Source organism: Haliotis rubra, unplaced genomic scaffold, assembly GCF_003918875.1.
Source record: "Haliotis rubra isolate DU_JTF1 unplaced genomic scaffold, ASM391887v1 Scf1668, whole genome shotgun sequence".
Classification (NCBI taxonomy): domain Eukaryota; kingdom Metazoa; phylum Mollusca; class Gastropoda; order Lepetellida; family Haliotidae; genus Haliotis; species Haliotis rubra.
The window spans coordinates 101,467-123,106 of NW_025765634.1; the positions used below are offsets into that span (position 1 = coordinate 101,467).

A 21,640-nucleotide genomic window follows, 5' to 3' on the forward strand; every position below is an offset into this window, starting at 1 on the left:
CACTTAACCCTTACCCTAACCCCAACCCTGAGACCCTAACCCCAGAGTTACACCAAACACCTGACCCTAACCCCTAACCCTAACCCCAGAGTTACACCCTAACACCTAACCCTAACCCTTACACCTAACACCTAACCCCACCCTTACCCTAACCCTAGCAGAGTTAACCCTAACCCTAACCCCAGAGTTACACTTACACCTAGCACCTAACCCTAACCCTTACACCTAACCCTAACCCCAGAGTTACACCCAGCACCTAACCCCAGAGTTACACCTAACCCTACCCTAACCCCAGAGTTACACCCAACACCTGACCCTAACCCCTAACCCCTGAGAGTTACACCCCTAACCCTGTGCCTGACCTAACCCTAACCCCAGAGTTACACCTAACCCTAACCCCAGAGTTACACCCAACACCTGACCCTAACCCCTAACCCCAGAGTTACACCCAGCACTGGAAACCCCAGGGTTAGACCAAACACTAACCCCAGTCTTATACCTGACACTGGCAAACACTAACCTCTGTATGTTTTCAGCTTGACATCGAAACATGCACCGTTTGCAGATGTTCATGAGCTTTTGGACTTATTATTCTTGTGTTTTGTGAGGCAGGTAACTAATTGCTTGTAAACACCTGTTTCAGAATCGCCGCTGCAGCATCCCATCACGACCATAACAACAAGCCATCCGCCATCACCTACAAAGTGCCGTGCTGTGAACAAGTACACCAGCTCCAAGAAGAAAGTTCACCTGAGCTTCTACTAACATACAACGGTCCTTTTCAGGACCACCCAAATAAAACAAAAGAATACTTGAAACGTTGATGAATGACTGAATGACTGAATGAATGAATGACAGAATGAGTGGGTGTTCATAATAAATTCATTATAATAGGATCGGCAATGGACCTGAACACACAGTCGACCCAGTGACTGATGGTCATCTTTTTCACGGGGCTTTATTGCTGTTGTCACATTATCCCCTGGCCGTCCAGAACCAGTAGACCAAACACTAACCCCAGGGAAAAATCCAACACTAACCCCAGGGTTAGGCCAAACACTAACCCAACACTAACCCCACTGTATGTTTTCAGCTTGACATCGGAACATGCACCGTTTGCAGATGTTCATGAGCTTTTGGACTTATCATTCTTGTGTTTTGTGAGGCAGGTGACTAATTGCTTGTTGACATGTAAACACCTGTTTCAGTGGGAGACATGGCAGCAAGAGAGCTACAGAAAGAGAGGTTCACTGATCCAGCGTCGCCTGGAAACAGGGCTGTACTGATATGTTGCCTTTGCTTTGTGAACCCTGTCTTCGAGAGAATCGCCGCTGCAGCATCCCGCCACGACCATAACAACATCACCTACAAAGTGCCGTGCTGTGAACAAGCACACCAGCTCCATGAAGCAAGTTCACCAGAGCTTCTACTTACATACAACGGTCCTTTTCAGGACCACCCAAATAGAACAAAAGAGTACTTGAAACGTTGATGAATGACTGAATGACTGAATGAATGAATGAATGAATGAATGAATGAGTGGGTGTTAATAATAAATTCATTATAATAAGATCGGCAATGGACCTGAAGAGGCAGTCGACCCACACCTTTACATGGTGAACGTAAGTGTAGGTAGTACGAATGTATAATAAAAGGTACTTCAAACCAATACATGGAATTGGTACCACAGACAATGGACAGTGTGACGCGCCGGTGCCTGTGCTTTGGGCACCCTGCAAACTCTGATAAGACCGCACGAGTTGTTCCCCTTTGACCATTACACGGAGCAATAGCATTCATCTGGGTATTTTCAGCTTCCTAGCCAACGACTGACGAATACACATTTCCCATGGCTTTTTAAACATACAGTACAAATCCGACTGGTAATACACAGTACGAGCCATCTTGTGGGAAAAGGGGCGATAGCACTTATCATAGGTGGGAAAAGGAGGCGATAGCAGTTGTAATATGTTGCTGTAAAAGAGCACAGAAGTAGTCTATGTTGATGCTCGACGGAGGTCGTATAATTATGAGCGTACGCTAACCATACTCGGCACATGACTGCGGATGCCATAAGACAATGTCATGCCAAAACATGAATCGGATACACGTATAGGGTCAGACGATAGAGAGTTTTCCAGGATACTACCGTCGCGCGGCATTGGCTTCCAAATAGCGCAGACATGGTCCATGCACATGATCGACGGAGGTCGTATGATTATGGGTGCACGGCTACGCCGTTTTGCACATCCCTGCAGATGCCATCAGGCAATAACATATGTAAATATCCATCGGATACACCCATGGGCTCGGACGACACGGCGTTTCCAATCATACTACTGTCGCCCGGGAACTGTGGATTTGCTTTCAAGTCACGCAGAAACATCCCCCACGTACAGGCTCGACGGAGGTGCTGTATTTATGGACGCACACCGGCCATACTTGGTACACGACTACACCTGCCATCCAACAACATCGCATCCAAATATCAATCGGATACACGTACATGCTCGGACGATACAGAGATTTTAGTGATACCACTGTGGCGGCATGAACAGTGCATGAAGCGCCGTACAATCACACAGCGACAAGCATGCACGAGTGCTTCCCCTTTGACCGTAGATTTGGATTTTGCTGCTGATGTTATAGCGTTCAGTACCACCACTCTACGTTCTTTGCAGATAGGATTCGTGGCAGTAGCATGACTATGGGGAGGAGAGAGAGGCAAGGCTAGGCTTGCGATCATGGCATTTGTAAGCGTAAAATGGCTGAATGAAAGTAAGCCTGACAGAATGAATGAATGAATGAATGAATGAATGAATGAATGAATGAATGAATGAATGAAAGAGGTTGCTCATAAAGCCGTTCGCGTGTGCGTGTGTCTGTGTGTGCGTGTGCGTTTGAATGGTGTGTTTAGGGCCCCCAATGCCTCTGTTTTCAGCCCTCACCCTGACGAAGTCTCGCTGATTCCAGAACGCTAACTGTCTTGACCCTACACCCGCGAACGGCTGAGATGCAGCCTTTTAAAGAGAGGCACTATTTCTTCTCCGGAACTTCTTAAAGGTGCATGACCCCCGCGATCCCTGCCTCCCGGGGTCACCGGCTCTCTTGCCGAGATGCGCTCTCGCCTTTTTGTCGAAAACCTGTTCTTCTGGCTCCGTTTTGCACGAGCATTTCTAGCCAGACAGCCAGACAGACAGACAGACCTATACGTGTACTATACATGATACCACTAAAGCCAAGGACCCCACGTCGTGGCATTGCTTGCTTGCTTGCAACTCTGGGTTTGTGCTGCCGGCCGCATTTATTGCTTTGCATTGGGGTTTTCAAGCTTTCTTTTGTCACATGTAGTGGTCCTGAAAAGGACCGTTTCTGCGTCTTCTTGGAGACAAGTACATCCTGGATGTTGGGGAGGTTCAACCGCTACTGAGACCACTGAACTTCTGTGCCCTCCTCACAATATACATGTAGCCGAACTGTACGTCACTATGCTTTACCTGATTATGTAACTAGCGCTACACACACACCAAACACACACACACCCCTCCGGGGCCCCCAGTTACAAAAACTTTCATTTTAGTCATAACTGGCCATGAACTAATAAATACTGCCTTTTGTTCACTTTGCCTTTATAATTTCGGCGTTTTTCACTTTATTTTTTTCAATCTCATGTTTGTAAACGTTTCCATTCAATATTAAGGTAACTGAACGTCAGTTCATGCACATTTGTTGGGTTTATCCCCTTTCATATAGTTATTAATCACATAGGTAGCTCCCGCCAACTCTGTAGCCGGCAGTGCCCACGATGAGAGTGTTTTACCCAACTCTCCCACACTCAGCCAAAACCGGATCGAAATCATCGGCAGTAGCGAGCGATTGTCTTCTACGACGTCCGCGCCAGCCACCGGCGATGGGCGATTTCGATCCGTTTTTGCTGGGAGACGGCATATAAAACTGTTTTAGCGGTAACTGTATATATATCAGGCGCGCGGACCTCTGAGAAGACAACCAAGCATTAAACTGGCCGTTTTTACGCTTTAGAGACGTAAATACATGGTTTTGCGGGTATTACTTTGACAAGTGAGTAGTTGTGACCATTTTCTAATGGCACACATCAGTTTCAGGGTGTTTCGCTCTAACAGTAGTCAGTTAGGACCAGAAATCACGTCATTTATCATGCACCGGCAGAGTGTTTCCACAGCCCTCCCTCGGCAGCAGCGAGAGATTGTCTTCTCAGACGTCCGCGCCAGCTATCGCCGATGGTAGATTTCGATCCCTTTTGCTGGGAAGCGACACATAAAACTGTTTTCAAGCAAACTATGACTTCAGTAGTCTAACACATCCGTTATATTGTATGCATATCTCTATGATTTTAGCGTGGCATGCTCTGTTCTACCATTTGACATCTGCACACACTCATAACACTGCCAAACGGTGAGACTTCTCTATAGTACACACTATGTGGTGGTATTCTTTCCGGAAAGATCATAGTAAATACATTTACAGTGTACACATAGTCAATGTGGTCACAAATTAGTAAGTCTGCAGGGAACAATAGCCATAGATATAGACAAGTGGCATGATATAACATAAGGTTTCAACGTACCATCACCTATTCTATTACAGGTACATATTACGTAGGTGTGTCGATGAATCACACATACAGGCATGACATTTATTTGCTGGTAGGTGTTATGGTATAGTGAGCGCCTTTCCAACATCGTCAAAACAGACATGGTCGCTCTGCGAGAGCCGACAGACATTCAGACTGAAAGCCGTCGCCGGTGATATATATATCAGGCGCGCGGACCTCTGAGAAGACAACCAAGCATTACACTGGCTGTTTTTACGCTTTAGAGACGTAAATACATGGTTTGGCGGGTATTACTTTGACAAGTGAGCAGTTATGACCATTTTCTAATGGCACACATCAGTTTCAGGGTGTTTGGCTCTAAGAATAGTGAGTTAGGACAAGAAATCACGTCATTGTCATGCCTCGGCAGAGTGTCCAGACAACCCTAGGCTGTGCAAACTCGCTAACACAGACAGGACGGGATAGGACCGGATAAGAGCGAACATAAACACAGCCAATCAGAGCAGCGGATGAGAGAGCGACCGTTGGGGATCTTGAGGGAAATGGCTGACCGCGGAGAGGAACGGTTTTTCACAGGCGGATTTTCTGGCCATTTCTTCATATTTAAGGTAATGTTTTCATGTCGTATTTAACACAGGCCTCTATTGGATGCTCTGTTGTATATATAAGATGTTATATGATCCATTACGTCACTGTAGATGCTATTTATGCATAAATAGGCGCAGGTACATGCGTTGGTTTCGCATCGATGTTAGACTCGCTGTGCCAACTTCCGCTTTGGTCGTAAGCTTGACCGATAGTGTATGCTACATATACATCAACAAGCACAGGTACATAGTACATAGATAATAAGGACAGATTCAACTACACAGGGTAGCCACAGGGCCTAAGTCAGTTTTACATTATCCATTATTTATTTCTAGACGCTATGTACACATAAGTGGGCATAGGTACATAGATAATAATGACAGGTTCAACTACATCTGGTAGCCATAGGGCTTAAGTCAGTAGGACATTATCCATTACTTCTCTGTAGATGCTACATATACATAAGTAGGCATAAGTACATAATGCATAGCTGATGACTATGGACTGTATCTGGTAGGCATAGGGTCTAAGTGCATATTACATCACCCATTATTCCCCATCATTTCTGCAGATGCTACAGATACATAGGTAGACATGTATATAATAGGTTTGGTTTTCAGGATGATCGTCTGGAGGAAATAAAGACTCTCTCTCTCTCATGGTGTTGTTTTGTGTTGTATGTGCCATAGGGCTTGTGCAGGTTGGACTGCATCTGGTAACATGCTTAGCTACAGGTTTACTTTCACCATTGAATATGCTACCTATGTATTGTGTATTGCACCTAGTTTGGATATAACTTGTAGTGGTATCAGTTGGTGCTGTTATGAAGTTCATAGTTCATAGCAGTTGTGAAAAGAAAGGGTATAAAATTCAACTATAAACAATCATTCAAACATCTACTAAGAAAACATGTTTCACTTCATGTTTCAATGTTCGTTTGAAGATAGTTTAAGATCTGACCTATTACCTATATCAACTCTTGAATAGGACAACTCATGTATACTTCCATTCATTGTACTGAGCCTGTCCTCAATGTTTGTTTACATAGGTGTCATGATGTACAAGTAGGATGGGCCAGTAAACTGAACTAATTGGCACTTTGTCCCTGTTTCTTAGGCGTCCTATATACTAAAATCATCTTGTATATACCAAAAGCCATGAAATAAACTCATGTCTTAAATATAACATTAAAACAATGCCTAAAATAGGACCAAATTGCAAGTGAAAAGCTGCTCATAGCTTCGGGCAGCCATTTGCAATTGACAAAGGGAGGTAATTCCGCCAATTTCCTCTGCACTTTGTAGAGAAATAAAGGCAGAAAAGAGAGTTGTCTGCCCCTGATCGTGAACATGTTCATGTCGCATATCAGCTGGTACCCTGTCTCGCCCTAACCCTACCCTAACCCTAACCCTAACCCTAACCCCAGAGTTACACCCTACACCTAACCCTAACCCCTAACCCTAACCCCTAAGCACCTAACCCTAACCCCAGGGTCACCCAACCTAACCCTAACCCTAACCCTACCCCTAACACCCCTACCCTAACCCCAGGTTTCACCTAACCCTAACCCTAACCCCTAACCCCTAGTTACACCTAACCCCTAACCCTAACCCCAGAGTTACACCCAGCACTTAACCCTAACCCTGAGACTAACCCCAGAGTTACACCAAACACTAACCCCAGTCCTAGTTACACCTAACCCTAACCCCTACCTGACCCCAACCCCTAACCCCAGAGTTACACCCAGCACCTAACCCTAACCCTTACACCTAACACCTAACCCTAACCCCAGAGTTACACCCTAACACCTAACCCTAACCCCTAACCCCAGAGTTACACCTAGCACCTAACCTGACCCTACAGAGTTACACCTAACACCTAACCCCAACCCCAGAGTTACACCCCCTAACCCCAGAGTTACACCTAACCCTAACCCCAGAGTTACACCCCTAACCCCTAACCCCAGAGTTACACCCAGCACCTAACCCAACACCTAACCCTAACCCCAGAGTTACACCCAACACCTGACCCTAACCCTAACCCCAGAGTTACACCCCAGCACCTAACCCCAGGGTTAGACCAAACACTAACCCCAGTCTTATACCTGACACTAACACCTCTGTATGTTTTCAGCTTGACATCGAAACATGCACCGTTTGCAGATGTTCATGAGCTTTTGGACTTATTATTCTTGTGTTTTGTGAGGCAGGTAACTAATTGCTTGTAAACACCTGTTTCAGAATCGCCGCTGCAGCATCCCATCACACGACCATAACAAGCCATCCGCCATCACCTACAAAGTGCCGTGCTGTGAACAAGTACACCAGCTCCAAGAAGAAAGTTCACCTGAGCTTCTACTAACATACAACGGTCCTTTTCAGGACCACCCAAATGAAACAAAAGAATACTTGAAACGTTGATGAATGACTGAATGAATGAATGAATGACAGAATGAGTGGGTGTTCATAATAAATTCATTATAATAGGATCGGCAATGGACCTGAACACACAGTCGACCCAGTGACTGATGGTCATCTTTTTCACGGGGCTTTATTGCTGTTGTCACATTATCCCCTGGCCGTCCAGAACCAGGAGACCAAACACTAACCCCAGGGAAAAATCCAACACTAACCCCAGGGTTAGGCCAAACACTAACCCAACACTAACCCCACTGTATGTTTTCAGCTTGACATCGGAACATGCACCGTTTGCAGATGTTCATGAGCTTTTTGACTTATTATTCTTGTGTTTTGTGAGGCAGGTAACTAATTGCTTGTTGACATGTAAACACCTGTTTCAGTGGGAGACATGGCAGCAAGAGAGAGCTACAGAAAGAGAGGTTCACTGATCCAGCGTCGCCTGGAAACAGGGGCTGTACTGATATGTTGCCTTTGCTTTGTGAACCCTATCTTCGAGAGAATCGCCGCTGCAGCATCCCGCCACGACCATAACAACATCACCTACAAAGTGCCGTGCTGTGAACAAGCACACCAGCTCCATGAAGCAAGTTCACCAGAGCTTCTACTTACATACAACGGTCCTTTTCAGGACCACCCAAATAGAACAAAAGAGTACTTGAAACGTTGATGAATGACTGAATGAATGAATGAATGAATGGCAGAATGGCAGAATGAGTGGGTGTTAATAATAAATTCATTATAATAAGATCGGCAATGGACCTGAAGAGGCAGTCGACCCACACCTTTACATGGTGAACGTAAAGTGTAGGTAGTACGAATGTATAATAAAAGGTACTTCAAACCAATACATGGAATTGGTACCACAGACAATGGACAGTGTGACGCGCCGGTGCCTGTGCTTTGGGCACCCTGCAAACTCTGATAAGACCGCACGAGTTGTTCCCCTTTGACCATTACACGGAGCAATAGCATTCATGTGGGTATTTTCAGCTTCCTAGCCAACGACTGACGAATACACATTTCCCATGGCTTTTTAAACATACAGTACAAATCCGACTGGTAATACACAGTACGAGCCATCTTGTGGGAAAAGGGGCGATAGCACTTATCATAGGTGGGAAAAGGAGGCGATAGCAGTTGTCATAGGTTGCTTTAAAAGAGCACAGAAGTAGTCTATGTTGATGCTCGACGGAGGTCGTATAATTATGAACGTACGCTAACCATACTCGGCACATGACTGCGGATGCCATAAGACAATGTCATGCCAAAACATGAATCGGATACACTGATAGGGTCAGACGATAGAGAGTTTTCCAGGATACTACCGTCGCGCGGCATTGGCTTCCAAATAGCGCAGACATGGTCCATGCACATGATCGACGGAGGTCGTATGATTATGGGTGCACGGCTACGCCGTTTTGCACATCCCTGCAGATGCCATCAGGCAATAACATATGTAAATGATCCATCGGATACACCCATGGGCTCGGACGACACGGCGTTTCCAATCATACTACTGTCGCCCGGGAAGTGTGGATTTGCTTTCAAGTCACGCAGAAACATCCCCCACGTACAGGCTCGACGGAGGTGCTGTATTTATGGACGCACACCGGCCATACTTGGTACACGACTACACCTGCCATCCAACAACATCGCATCCAAATATCAATCGGATACACGTACATGCTCGGACGATACAGAGATTTTAGCGATACCACTGTGGCGGCATGAACAGTGCATGAAGCGCCGTACAATCACACAGCGACAAGCATGCACGAGTGCTTCCCCTTTGACCGTAGATTTGGATTTTGCTGATGTTATAGCGTTCAGTACCACCACTCTACGTTCTTTGCAGATAGGATTCGTGGCAGTAGCATGACTATGGGAGAGGAGAGGAGAGGCTAGGCTAGGCATTTGCGATCATGGCATTTGTAAGCGTAAAATGGCTGAATGAAAGTAAGCCTGACAGAATGAATGAATGAATGAATGAATGAATGAATGAAAGAGGTTGCTCATAAAGCCGTTCGCGTGTGCGTGTGTCTGTGTGTGTGCGTTTGAATGGTGTGTTTAGGGCCCCCAATGCCTCTGTTTTCAGCCCTCACCCTGACGAAGTCTGGCTGATTCCAGAACGCTAACTGTCTTGACCCTACACCCGCGAACGGCTGAGATGCAGCCTTTTAAAGAGAGGCACTATTTCTTCTCCGGAACTTCTTAAAAGGTGCATGACCCCCCGCGATCCCTGCCTCCCGGGGTCACCGGCTCTCTTGCCGAGATGCGCTCTCGCCTTTTTGTCGAAAACCTGTTCTTCTGGCTCCGTTTTGCACGAGCATTTCTAGCCAGACAGCCAGACAGACAGACCTATACGTGTACTATACATGATACCACTAAAGCCAAGGACCCCACGTCGTGGCATTGCTTGCTTGCTTGCAACTCTGGGTTTGTGCTGCCGGCCGCATTTATTGCTTTGCATTGGGGTTTTCAAGCTTTCTTTTGTCACATGTAGTGGTCCTGAAAAGGACCGTTTCTGCGTCTTCTTGGAGACAAGTACATCCTGGATGTTGGGGAGGTTCAACCGCTACTGAGACCACTGAACTTCTGTGCCCTCCTCACAATATACATGTAGCCGAACTGTACGTCACTATGCTTTACCTGATTATGTAACTAGCGCTACACACACACCAAACACACACACACCCCTCCGGGGCCCCCAGTTACAAAAACTTTCATTTTAGTCATAACTGGCCATGAACTAATAAATACTGCCTTTTGTTCACTTTGCCTTTATAATTTCGGCGTTTTTCACTTTATTTTTTTCAATCTCATGTTTGTAAACGTTTCCATTCAATATTAAGGTAACTGAACGTCAGTTCATGCACATTTGTTGGGTTTATCCCTTTCATATAGTTATTAATCACATAGGTAGCTCCCGCCAACTCTGTAGCCGGCAGTGCCCACGATGAGAGTGTTTTACCCAACTCTCCCACACTCAGCCAAAACCGGATCGAAATCATCGGCAGTAGCGAGCGATTGTCTTCTACGACGTCCGCGCCAGCCACCGGCGATGGGCGATTTCGATCCGTTTTTGCTGGGAGACGGCATATAAAACTGTTTTAGCGGTAACTGTATATATATATATCAGGCGCGCGGACCTCTGAGAAGACAACCAAGCATTAAACTGGCCGTTTTACGCTTTAGAGACGTAAATACATGGTTTTGCGGGTATTACTTTGACAAGTGAGTAGTTGTGACCATTTTCTAATGGCACACATCAGTTTCAGGGTGTTTCGCTCTAACAGTAGTCAGTTAGGACCAGAAATCACGTCATTTATCATGCACCGGCAGAGTGTTTCCACAGCCCTCCCTCAGCAGCAGCCAGAGATTGTCTTCTCAGACGTCCGCGCCAGCTATCGCCGATGGTAGATTTCGATCCCTTTTGCTGGGAAGCGACACATAAAACTGTTTTCAAGCAAACTATGACTTCAGTAGTCTAACACATCCGTTATATTATATGCATATCTCTATGATTTTAGCGTGGCATGCTCTGTTCTACCATTTGACATCTGCACACACTCATAACACTGCCAAACGGTGAGACTTCTCTATAGTACACACTATGTGGTGGTATTCTTTCCGGAAAGATCATAGTAAATACATTTACAGTGTACACATAGTCAATGTGGTCACAAATTAGTAAGTCTGCAGGGAACAATAGCCATAGATATAGACAAGTGGCATGATATAGCATAAGGTTTCAACGTACCATCACCTATTCTATTACAGGTACATATTACATAGGTGTGTCGATGAATCACACATACAGGCATGACATTTATTTGCTGGTAGGTGTTGTGGTATAGTGAGCGCCTTTCCAACATCGTCAAAACAGACATGGTCGCTCTGCGAGAGCCGAGACATTCAGACTGAAAGCCGTCGCCGGTGATATATATATCAGGCGCGCGGACCTCTGAGAAGACAACCAAGCATTACACTGGCTGTTTTTACGCTTTAGAGACGTAAATACATGGTTTTGCGGGTATTACTTTGACAAGTGAGCAGTTATGACCATTTTCTAATGGCACACATCAGTTTCAGGGTGTTTGGCTCTAAGAATAGTCAGTTAGGACAAGAAATCACCTCACTGTCATGCCTCGGCAGAGTGTTCAGACAACCCTAGGCTGTGCAAACTCGCTAACACAGACAGGACGGGATAGGACCGGATAAGAGCGAACATAAACACAGCCAATCAGAGCAGCGGATGGGAGAGCGACCGTTGGGGATCTTGAGGGAAATGGCCGACCGCGGAGAGCAACGGTTTTTCACAGGCGGATTTTCTGGCCATTTCTTCCTATTTAAGGTAATGTTTTCATGTCGTATTTAACACAGGCCTTTATTGGATGCTCCGTTGTATATATAAGATGTTATAGGATCCATTACTTCACTGTAGATGCTATTTATGCATAAATAGGCGCAGGTACATGCGTTGGTTTCGCACCCATGTTAGACTCGCTGTGCCAACTTCCGGTTTGGTCGTAAGCTTGACCGATAGTGTGTGCTATATATACATAAACAAGCACAGGTACATAGTACATAGATAATAAGGACAGATTCAACTACACAGGGTAGCCACAGGGCCTAAGTCAGTTTTACATATATCCATTATTTTTCTAGACGCTATGTACACATAAGTGGGCATAGGTACATAGATAATAATGACAGGTTCAACTACATCGGGTAGCCATAGGGCTTAAGTCAGTAGGACATTATCCATTACTTCTCTGTAGATGCTACATATACATAAGTAGGCATAAGTACATAATGCATAGCTGATGACTATGGACTGTATCTGGTAGGCATAGGGTCTAAGTGCATATTACATCACCCATTATTCCCCATCATTTCTGCAGATGCTACAGATACATAGGTAGACATGTATATAATAGGTTTGGTTTTCAGGATGATCGTCTGGAGGAAATACTCTCTCTCTCTCTCTCATGGTGTTGTTTTTGTGTTGTATGTGCCATAGGGCTTGTGCAGGTTGGACTGCATCTGGTAACATGCTTAGCTACAGGTTTACTTTCACCATTGAATATGCTACCTATGTATTGTGTATTGCACCTAGTTTGGATATAACTTGTAGTGGTATCAGTTGGTGCTGTTATGAAGTTCATAGTTCATAGCAGTTGTGAAAAGAAAGGGTATAAAATTCAACTATAAACAATCATTCAAACATCTACTAAGAAAACATGTTTCACTTCATGTTTCAATGTTCGTTTGAAGATAGTTTAAGATCTGACCTATTACCTATATCAACTCTTGAATAGGACAACTCATGTATACTTCCATTCATTGTACTGAGCCTGTCCTCAATGTTTGTTTACATAGGTGTCATGATGTACAAGTAGGATGGGCCAGTAAACTGAACTCATTGGCACTTTGTCCCTGTTTCTTAGGCGTCCTATATACTAAAATCATCTTGTATATACCAAAAGCCATGAAATAAACTCATGTCTTAAATATAACATTAAAACAATGCCTAAAATAGGACCAAATTGCAAGTGAAAAGCTGCTCATAGCTTCGGGCAGCCATTTGCAATTGACAAAGGGAGGTAATTCCGCCAATTTCCTCTGCACTTTGTAGAGAAATAAAGGCAGAAAAGAGAGTTGTCTGCCCCTGATCGTGAACATGTTCATGTCGCATATCAGCTGGTACCCTGGTACCCTGTCTCGCCTAACCCTAACCCTAACCCTAACCCTAACCCTAACCCTAACCCTGAGACTAACCCCAGAGTTACACCACCAAACACCTAACCCTAACCCTAACCCTAACCCTAACCCCAGAGTTACACCCAGCACCTAACCCTAACCCTGAGACCCTAACCCCCAGGGTCACACCAAACACCTGACCCTAACCCCTAACCCCAGAGTTACACCCTAGCACCTAACCCTAACCCTTACACCTAACCCTAACCCCAGAGTTACCCCCACCCTAGCAACCCCTAACCCTAACCCCAGAGTTACACCTAACCCTAACCCTAACCCTAACCCCAGAGTTACACCCAGCACCTAACCCCTAACCCTGAGACTAACCCCAGAGTTACACCACCAAACACTAACCCCAGAGTTACACCTAACACCTAACCCTACCCTAACCCCTAACCCTGACCCTAACCCCAGGGTCACACCCAAACACCTGACCCCAACCCCTAACCCCAGAGTTACACCCTAGCACCTAACCCTAACCCTTACACCTAACCCTAACCCCAGAGTTACACCCTAGCACCTAACCCTAACCCCTAACCCCAGAGTTACACCCAGCACCTAACCCTAACCCTAACCCCAGAGTTACACCCTAACCCTAACCCCAGAGTTACACCCAGCACCTAACCCCAGAGTTACACCTAACCCTAACCCCAGAGTTACACCCAACACCTGACCCTAACCCCTAACCCCAGAGTTACACCCAGCACCTAACCCTAACCCCAGAGTTACACCTAACCCTAACCCCTAACCCCAGAGTTACACCCAACACCTGACCCTAACCCCTAACCCCAGAGTTACACCCAGCACCTAACCCCAGGGTTAGACCAAACACTAACCCCAGTCTTATACCTGACACTAACACCTCTGTATGTTTTCAGCTTGACATCGAAACATGCACCGTTTGCAGATGTTCATGAGCTTTTGGACTTATTATTCTTGTGTTTTGTGAGGCAGGTAACTAATTGCTTGTAAACACCTGTTTCAGAATCGCCGCTGCAGCATCCCATCACGACCATAACAACGAGCCATCCGCCATCACCTACAAAGTGCCGTGCTGTGAACAAGTACACCAGCTCCAAGAAGAAAGTTCACCTGAGCTTCTACTAACATACAACGGTCCTTTTCAGGACCACCCAAATGAAACAAAAGAATACTTGAAACGTTGATGAATGACTGAATGAATGAATGAATGAATGACAGAATGAGTGGGTGTTCATAATAAATTCATTATAATAGGATCGGCAATGGACCTGAACACACAGTCGACCCAGTGACTGATGGTCATCTTTTTTCACGGGGCTTTATTGCTGTTGTCACATTATCCCCTGGCCGTCCAGAACCAGGAGACCAAACACTAACCCCAGGGAAAAATCCAACACTAACCCCAGGGTTAGGCCAAACACTAACCCAACACTAACCCCACTGTATGTTTTCAGCTTGACATCGGAACATGCACCGTTTGCAGATGTTCATGAGCTTTTGGACTTGTCATTCTTGTGTTTTGTGAGGCAGGCAGGTGACTAATTGCTTGTTGACATGTAAACACCTGTTTCAGTGGGAGACATGGCAGCAAGAGAGAGCTACAGAAAGAGAGGTTCACTGATCCAGCGTCGCCTGGAAACAGGGGCTGTACTGATATGTTGCCTTTGCTTTGTGAACCCTGTCTTCGAGAGAACCGCCGCTGCAGCATCCCGCCACGACCATAACAACATCCCCTACAAAGTGCCGTGCTGTGAACAAGCACACCAGCTCCATGAAGCAAGTTCACCAGAGCTTCTACTTACATACAACGGTCCTTTTCAGGACCACCCAAATAGAACAAAAGAGTACTTGAAACGTTGATGAATGACTGAATGAATGAATGAATGAATGAATGAATGAATGAGTGGGTGTTAATAATAAATTCATTATAATAAGATCGGCAATGGACCTGAAGAGGCAGTCGACCCACACCTTTACATGGTGAACGTAAGTGTAGGTAGTACGAATGTATAATAAAAGGTACTTCAAACCAATACATGGAATTGGTACCACAGACAATGGACAGTGTGACGCGCCGGTGCCTGTGCTTTGGGCACCCTGCAAACTCTGATAAGACCGCACGAGTTGTTCCCCTTTGACCATTACACGGAGCAATAGCATTCATGTGGGTATTTTCAGCTTCCTAGCCAACGACTGACGAATACACATTTCCCATGGCTTTTTAAACATACAGTACAAATCCGACTGGTAATACACAGTACGAGCCATCTTTGGGAAAAGGGGCGATAGCACTTATCATAGGTGGGAAAAGGAGGCGATAGCAGTTGTCATAGGTTGCTTTAAAAGAGCACAGAAGTAGTCTATGTTGATGCTCGACGGAGGTCGTATAATTATGAACGTACGCTAACCATACTCGGCACATGACTGCGGATGCCATAAGACAATGTCATGCCAAAACATGAATCGGATACACTGATGGGGTCAGACGATAGAGAGTTTTCCAGGATACTACCGTCGCGCGGCATTGGCTTCCAAATAGCGCAGACATGGTCCATGCACATGATCGACGGAGGTCGTATGATTATGGGTGCACGGCTACGCCGTTTTGCACACATCCCTGCAGATGCCATCAGGCAATAACATATGCAAATGATCCATCGGATACACCCATGGGCTCGGACGACACGGCGTTTCCAATCATACTACTGTCGCCCGGGAAGTGTGGATTTGCTTTCAAGTCACGCAGAAACATCCCCCACGTACAGGCTCGACGGAGGTGCTGTATTTATGGACGCACACCGGCCATACTTGGTACACGACTACACCTGCCATCCAACAACATCGCATCCAAATATCAATCGGATACACGTACATGCTCGGACGATACAGAGATTTTAGTGATACCACTGTGGCGGCATGAACAGTGCATGAAGCGCCGTACAATCACACAGCGACAAGCATGCACGAGTGCTTCCCCTTGACCGTAGATTTGGATTTTGCTGATGTTATAGCGTTCAGTACCACCACTCTACGTTCTTTGCAGATAGGATTCGTGGCAGTAGCATGACTATGGGAGAGGAGAGGCAAGGCTAGGCTTGCGATCATGGCATTTGTAATCGTAAAATGGCTGAATGAAAGTAAGCCTGACAGAATGAATGAATGAATGAATGAATGAATGAATGAATGAATGAAAGAGGTTGCTCATAAAGCCGTTCGCGTGTGCGTGTGTCTGTGTGTGTGCGTTTGACCCGTTCGCGTGTGTGTGTGTGTTTGTGGTGCGTTTGAATGCCTGTGTTTTCAGCCCCTCACCTCTGTTTTCAGCCCTCACCCTGAAGTCTGGCTGATTCCAGAACGCTAACTGTCTTGACCCTACACCCGCGAACGGCTGAGATGCAGCCTTTTAAAGAGAGGCACTATTTCTTCTCCGGAACTTCTTAAAAGGTGCATGACCCCCCCGCGATCCCTGCCTCCCGGGGTCACCGGCTCTCTTGCCGAGATGCGCTCTCGCCTTTTTGTCGAAAACCTGTTCTTCTGGCTCCGTTTTGCACGAGCATTTCTAGCCAGACAGCCAGACAGACAGACCTATACGTGTACTATACATGATACCACTAAAGCCAAGGACCCCACGTCGTGGCATTGCTTGCTTGCTTGCAACTCTGGGTTTGTGCTGCCGGCCGCATTTATTGCTTTGCATTGGGGTTTTCAAGCTTTCTTTTGTCACATGTAGTGGTCCTGAAAAGGACCGTTTCTGCGTCTTCTTGGAGACAAGTACATCCTGGATGTTGGGGAGGTTCAACCGCTACTGAGACCACTGAACTTCTGTGCCCTCCTCACAATATACATGTAGCCGAACTGTACGTCACTATGCTTTACCTGATTATGTAACTAGCGCTACACACACACCAAACACACACACACCCCTCCGGGGCCCCCAGTTACAAAAACTTTCATTTTAGTCATAACTGGCCATGAACTAATAAATACTGCCTTTTGTTCACTTTGCCTTTATAATTTCGGCGTTTTTCACTTTATTTTTTTCAATCTCATGTTTGTAAACGTTTCCATTCAATATTAAGGTAACTGAACGTCAGTTCATGCACATTTGTTGGGTTTATCCCCTTTTATATAGTTATTAATCACATAGGTAGCTCCCGCCAACTCTGTAGCCGGCAGTGCCCACGATGAGAGTGTTTTACCCAACTCTCCCACACTCAGCCAAAACCGGATCGAAATCATCGGCAGTAGCGAGCGATTGTCTTCTACGACGTCCGCGCCAGCCACCGGCGATGGGCGATTTCGATCCGTTTTTGCTGGGAGACGGCATATAAAACTGTTTTAGCGGTAACTGTATATATATATATCAGGCGCGCGGACCTCTGAGAAGACAACCAAGCATTAAACTGGCCGTTTTACGCTTTAGAGACGTAAATACATGGTTTTGCGGGTATTACTTTGACAAGTGAGTAGTTGTGACCATTTTCTAATGGCACACATCAGTTTCAGGGTGTTTCGCTCTAACAGTAGTCAGTTAGGACCAGAGATCACGTCATTTATCATGCACCGGCAGAGTGTTTCCACAGCCCCCTCAGCAGCAGCCAGAGATTGTCTTCTCAGACGTCCGCGCCAGCTATCGCCGATGGTAGATTTCGATCCCTTTTGCTGGGAAGCGACACATAAAACTGTTTTCAAGCAAACTATGACTTCAGTAGTCTAACACATCCGTTATATTATATTCATATCTCTATGATTTTAGCGTGGCATGCTCTGTTCTACCATTTGACATCTGCACACACTCATAACACTGCCAAACGGTGAGACTTCTCTATAGTACACACTATGTGGTGGTATTCTTTCCGGAAAGATCATAGTAAATACATTTACAGTGTACACATAGTCAATGTGGTCACAAATTAGTAAGTCTGCAGGGAACAATAGCCATAGATATAGACAAGTGGCATGATATAGCATAAGGTTTCAACGTACCATCACCTATTCTATTACAGGTACATATTACATGTGTGTGTCGATGAATCACACATACAGGCATGACATTTATTTGCTGGTAGGTGTTGTGGTATAGTGAGCGCCTTTCCAACATCGTCAAAAACAGACATGGTCGCTCTGCGAGAGCCGAGACATTCAGACTGAAAGCCGTCGCCGGTGATATATATATCAGGCGCGCGGACCTCTGAGAAGACAACCAAGCATTACACTGGCTGTTTTTACGCTTTAGAGACGTAAATACATGGTTTTGCGGGTATTACTTTGACAAGTGAGCAGTTATGACCATTTTCTAATGGCACACATCAGTTTCAGGGTGTTTGGCTCTAAGAATAGTCAGTTAGGACAAGAAATCACCTCACTGTCATGCCTCGGCAGAGTGTTCAGACAACCCTAGGCTGTGCAAACTCGCTAACACAGACAGGACGGGATAGGACCGGATAAGAGCGAACATAAACACAGCCAATCAGAGCAGCGGATGGGAGAGCGACCGTTGGGGATCTTGAGGGAAATGGCCGACCGCGGAGAGCAACGGTTTTCACAGGCGGATTTTCTGGCCATTTCTTCCTATTTAAGGTAATGTTTTCATGTCGTATTTAACACAGGCCTGTATTGGATGCTCCGTTGTATATATAAGATGTTATAGGATCCATTACTTCACTGTAGATGCATATTTATGCATAAATAGGCGCAGGTACATGCGTTGGTTTCGCACCCATGTTAGACTCGCTGTGCCAACTTCCGGTTTGGTCGTAAGCTTGACCGATAGTGTGTGCTATATATACATAAACAAGCACAGGTACATAGTACATAGATAATAAGGACAGATTCAACTACACAGGGTAGCCACAGGGCCTAAGTCAGTTTTACATTATCCATTATTTATTTCTAGACGCTATGTACACATAAGTGGGCATAGGTACATAGATAATAATGACAGGTTCAACTACATCGGGTAGCCATAGGGCTTAAGTCAGTAGGACATTATCCATTACTTCTCTGTAGATGCTACATATACATAAGTAGGCATAAGTACATAATGCATAGCTGATGACTATGGACTGTATCTGGTAGGCATAGGGTCTAAGTGCATATTACATCACCCATTATTCCCCATCATTTCTGCAGATGCTACAGATACATAGGTAGACATGTATATAATAGGTTTGGTTTTCAGGATGATCGTCTGGAGGAAATAAAGACTCTCTCTCTCTCTCATGGTGTTGTTTTTGTGTTGTATGTGCCATAGGGCTTGTGCAGGTTGGACTGCATCTGGTAACATGCTTAGCTACAGGTTTACTTTCACCATTGAATATGCTACCTATGTATTGTGTATTGCACCTAGTTTGGATATAACTTGTAGTGGTATCAGTTGGTGCTGTTATGAAGTTCATAGTTCATAGCAGTTGTGAAAAGAAAGGGTATAAAATTCAACTATAAACAATCATTCAAACATCTACTAAGAAAACATGTTTCACTTCATGTTTCAATGTTCGTTTGAAGATAGTTTAAGATCTGACCTATTACCTATATCAACTCTTGAATAGGACAACTCATGTATACTTCCATTCATTGTACTGAGCCTGTCCTCAATGTTTGTTTACATAGGTGTCATGATGTACAAGTAGGATGGGCCAGTAAACTGAACTCATTGGCACTTTGTCCCTGTTTCTTAGGCGTCCTATATACTAAAATCATCTTGTATATACCAAAAGCCATGAAATAAACTCATGTCTTAAATATAACATTAAAACAATGCCTAAAATAGGACCAAATTGCAAGTGAAAAGCTGCTCATAGCTTCGGGCAGCCATTTGCAATTGACAAAGGGAGGTAATTCCGCCAATTTCCTCTGCACTTTGTAGAGAAATAAAGGCAGAAAAGAGAGTTGTCTGCCCCTGATCGTGAACATGTTCATGTCGCATATCAGCTGGTACCCTAACCCTAACCCTAACCCTAACCCTAACCCCCTAACCCTAACCCTGAGACTAACCCCAGAGTTACACCAAACACCTAGCCCTGACCCTAACCCCTAACCCTAACCCCAGAGTTACACCCAGCACCTAACCCTAACCCTAACCCTAACTAACCCAGGGTCACACCCAAACACCTGACCCTAACCCTAACCCCAGAGTTACACCCTAGCACCCACCCTAACCCTAACCCTAACACCTAACCCTAACCCCAGAGTTACACCCTAGCACCTAACCCTAACCCCTAACCCCAGAGTTAGTTACACCTAACCCTAACCCCTAACCCCAGAGTTTACACCCCAACCCTAACTAACCCTAACCCTGAGACTAACCCCAGAGTTACACCAAACACTTAACCCCTTACCCTAACCCTAACCCTGAGACTAACCCCAGGGTCACACCAAACACCTGACCCCAACCCCTAACCCCCCCAGAGTTACACCCTAGCACCTAACCCTAACCCTAACACCTAACCCTAACCCCAGAGTTACACCCTAGCACCTAACCTAAACCCTAACCCTAACCCCAGAGTTACACCCAGCACCTAACCCTAACCCTTACACCTAACCCTAACCCTAACCCCAGAGTTACACCCAGCACCTAACCCCAGAGTTACACCTAACCCTAACCCCAGAGTTACACCCAACACCTGACCCTAACCCTAACCCCAGAGTTACACCCAGCACCTAACCCTAACCCCAGAGTTACACCTAACCTAACCCTAACCCCAGAGTTACACCCAACACCTGACCCTAACCCCTAACCCCAGAGTTACACCCAGCACCTAACCCCAGGGTTAGACCAAACACTAACCCCAGTCTTATACCTGACACTAACACCTCTGTATGTTTTCAGCTTGACATCGAAACATGCACCGTTTGCAGATGTTCATGAGCTTTTTGGACTTATTATTCTTGTGTTTTGTGAGGCAGGTAACTAATTGCTTGTAAACACCTGTTTCAGAATCGCCGCTGCAGCATCCCATCACGACCATAACAACAGCCATCCGCCATCACCTACAAAGTGCCGTGCTGTGAACAAGTACACCAGCTCCAAGAAGAAAGTTCACCTGAGCTTCTACTAACATACAACGGTCCTTTTCAGGACCACCCAAATAAAACAAAAGAATACTTGAAACGTTGATGAATGACTGAATGATGAATGAATGAATGACAGAATGAGTGGGTGTTCATAATAAATTCATTATAATAGGATCGGCAATGGACCTGAACACACAGTCGACCCAGTGACTGATGGTCATCTTTTTCACGGGGCTTTATTGCTGTTGTCACATTATCCCCTGGCCGTCCAGAACCAGGAGAC

At 45.5% G+C, this 21,640-nt stretch overlaps 1 long non-coding RNA gene across 1 annotated transcript; it reads right to left on the reverse strand.

The window, feature by feature from the left end:
* Positions 1–308: 308 nt before the first annotated feature.
* On the reverse strand, positions 309–20,761 carry LOC124272135. Its single transcript, XR_006897254.1, has 4 exons — positions 20,719–20,761; positions 13,983–14,000; positions 7,245–7,268; positions 309–330 (listed from the first exon to the last, which is right to left on the reverse strand). It is a non-coding gene; the product is annotated as an uncharacterized LOC124272135 (long non-coding RNA).
* Positions 20,762–21,640: the final 879 nt, after the last annotated feature.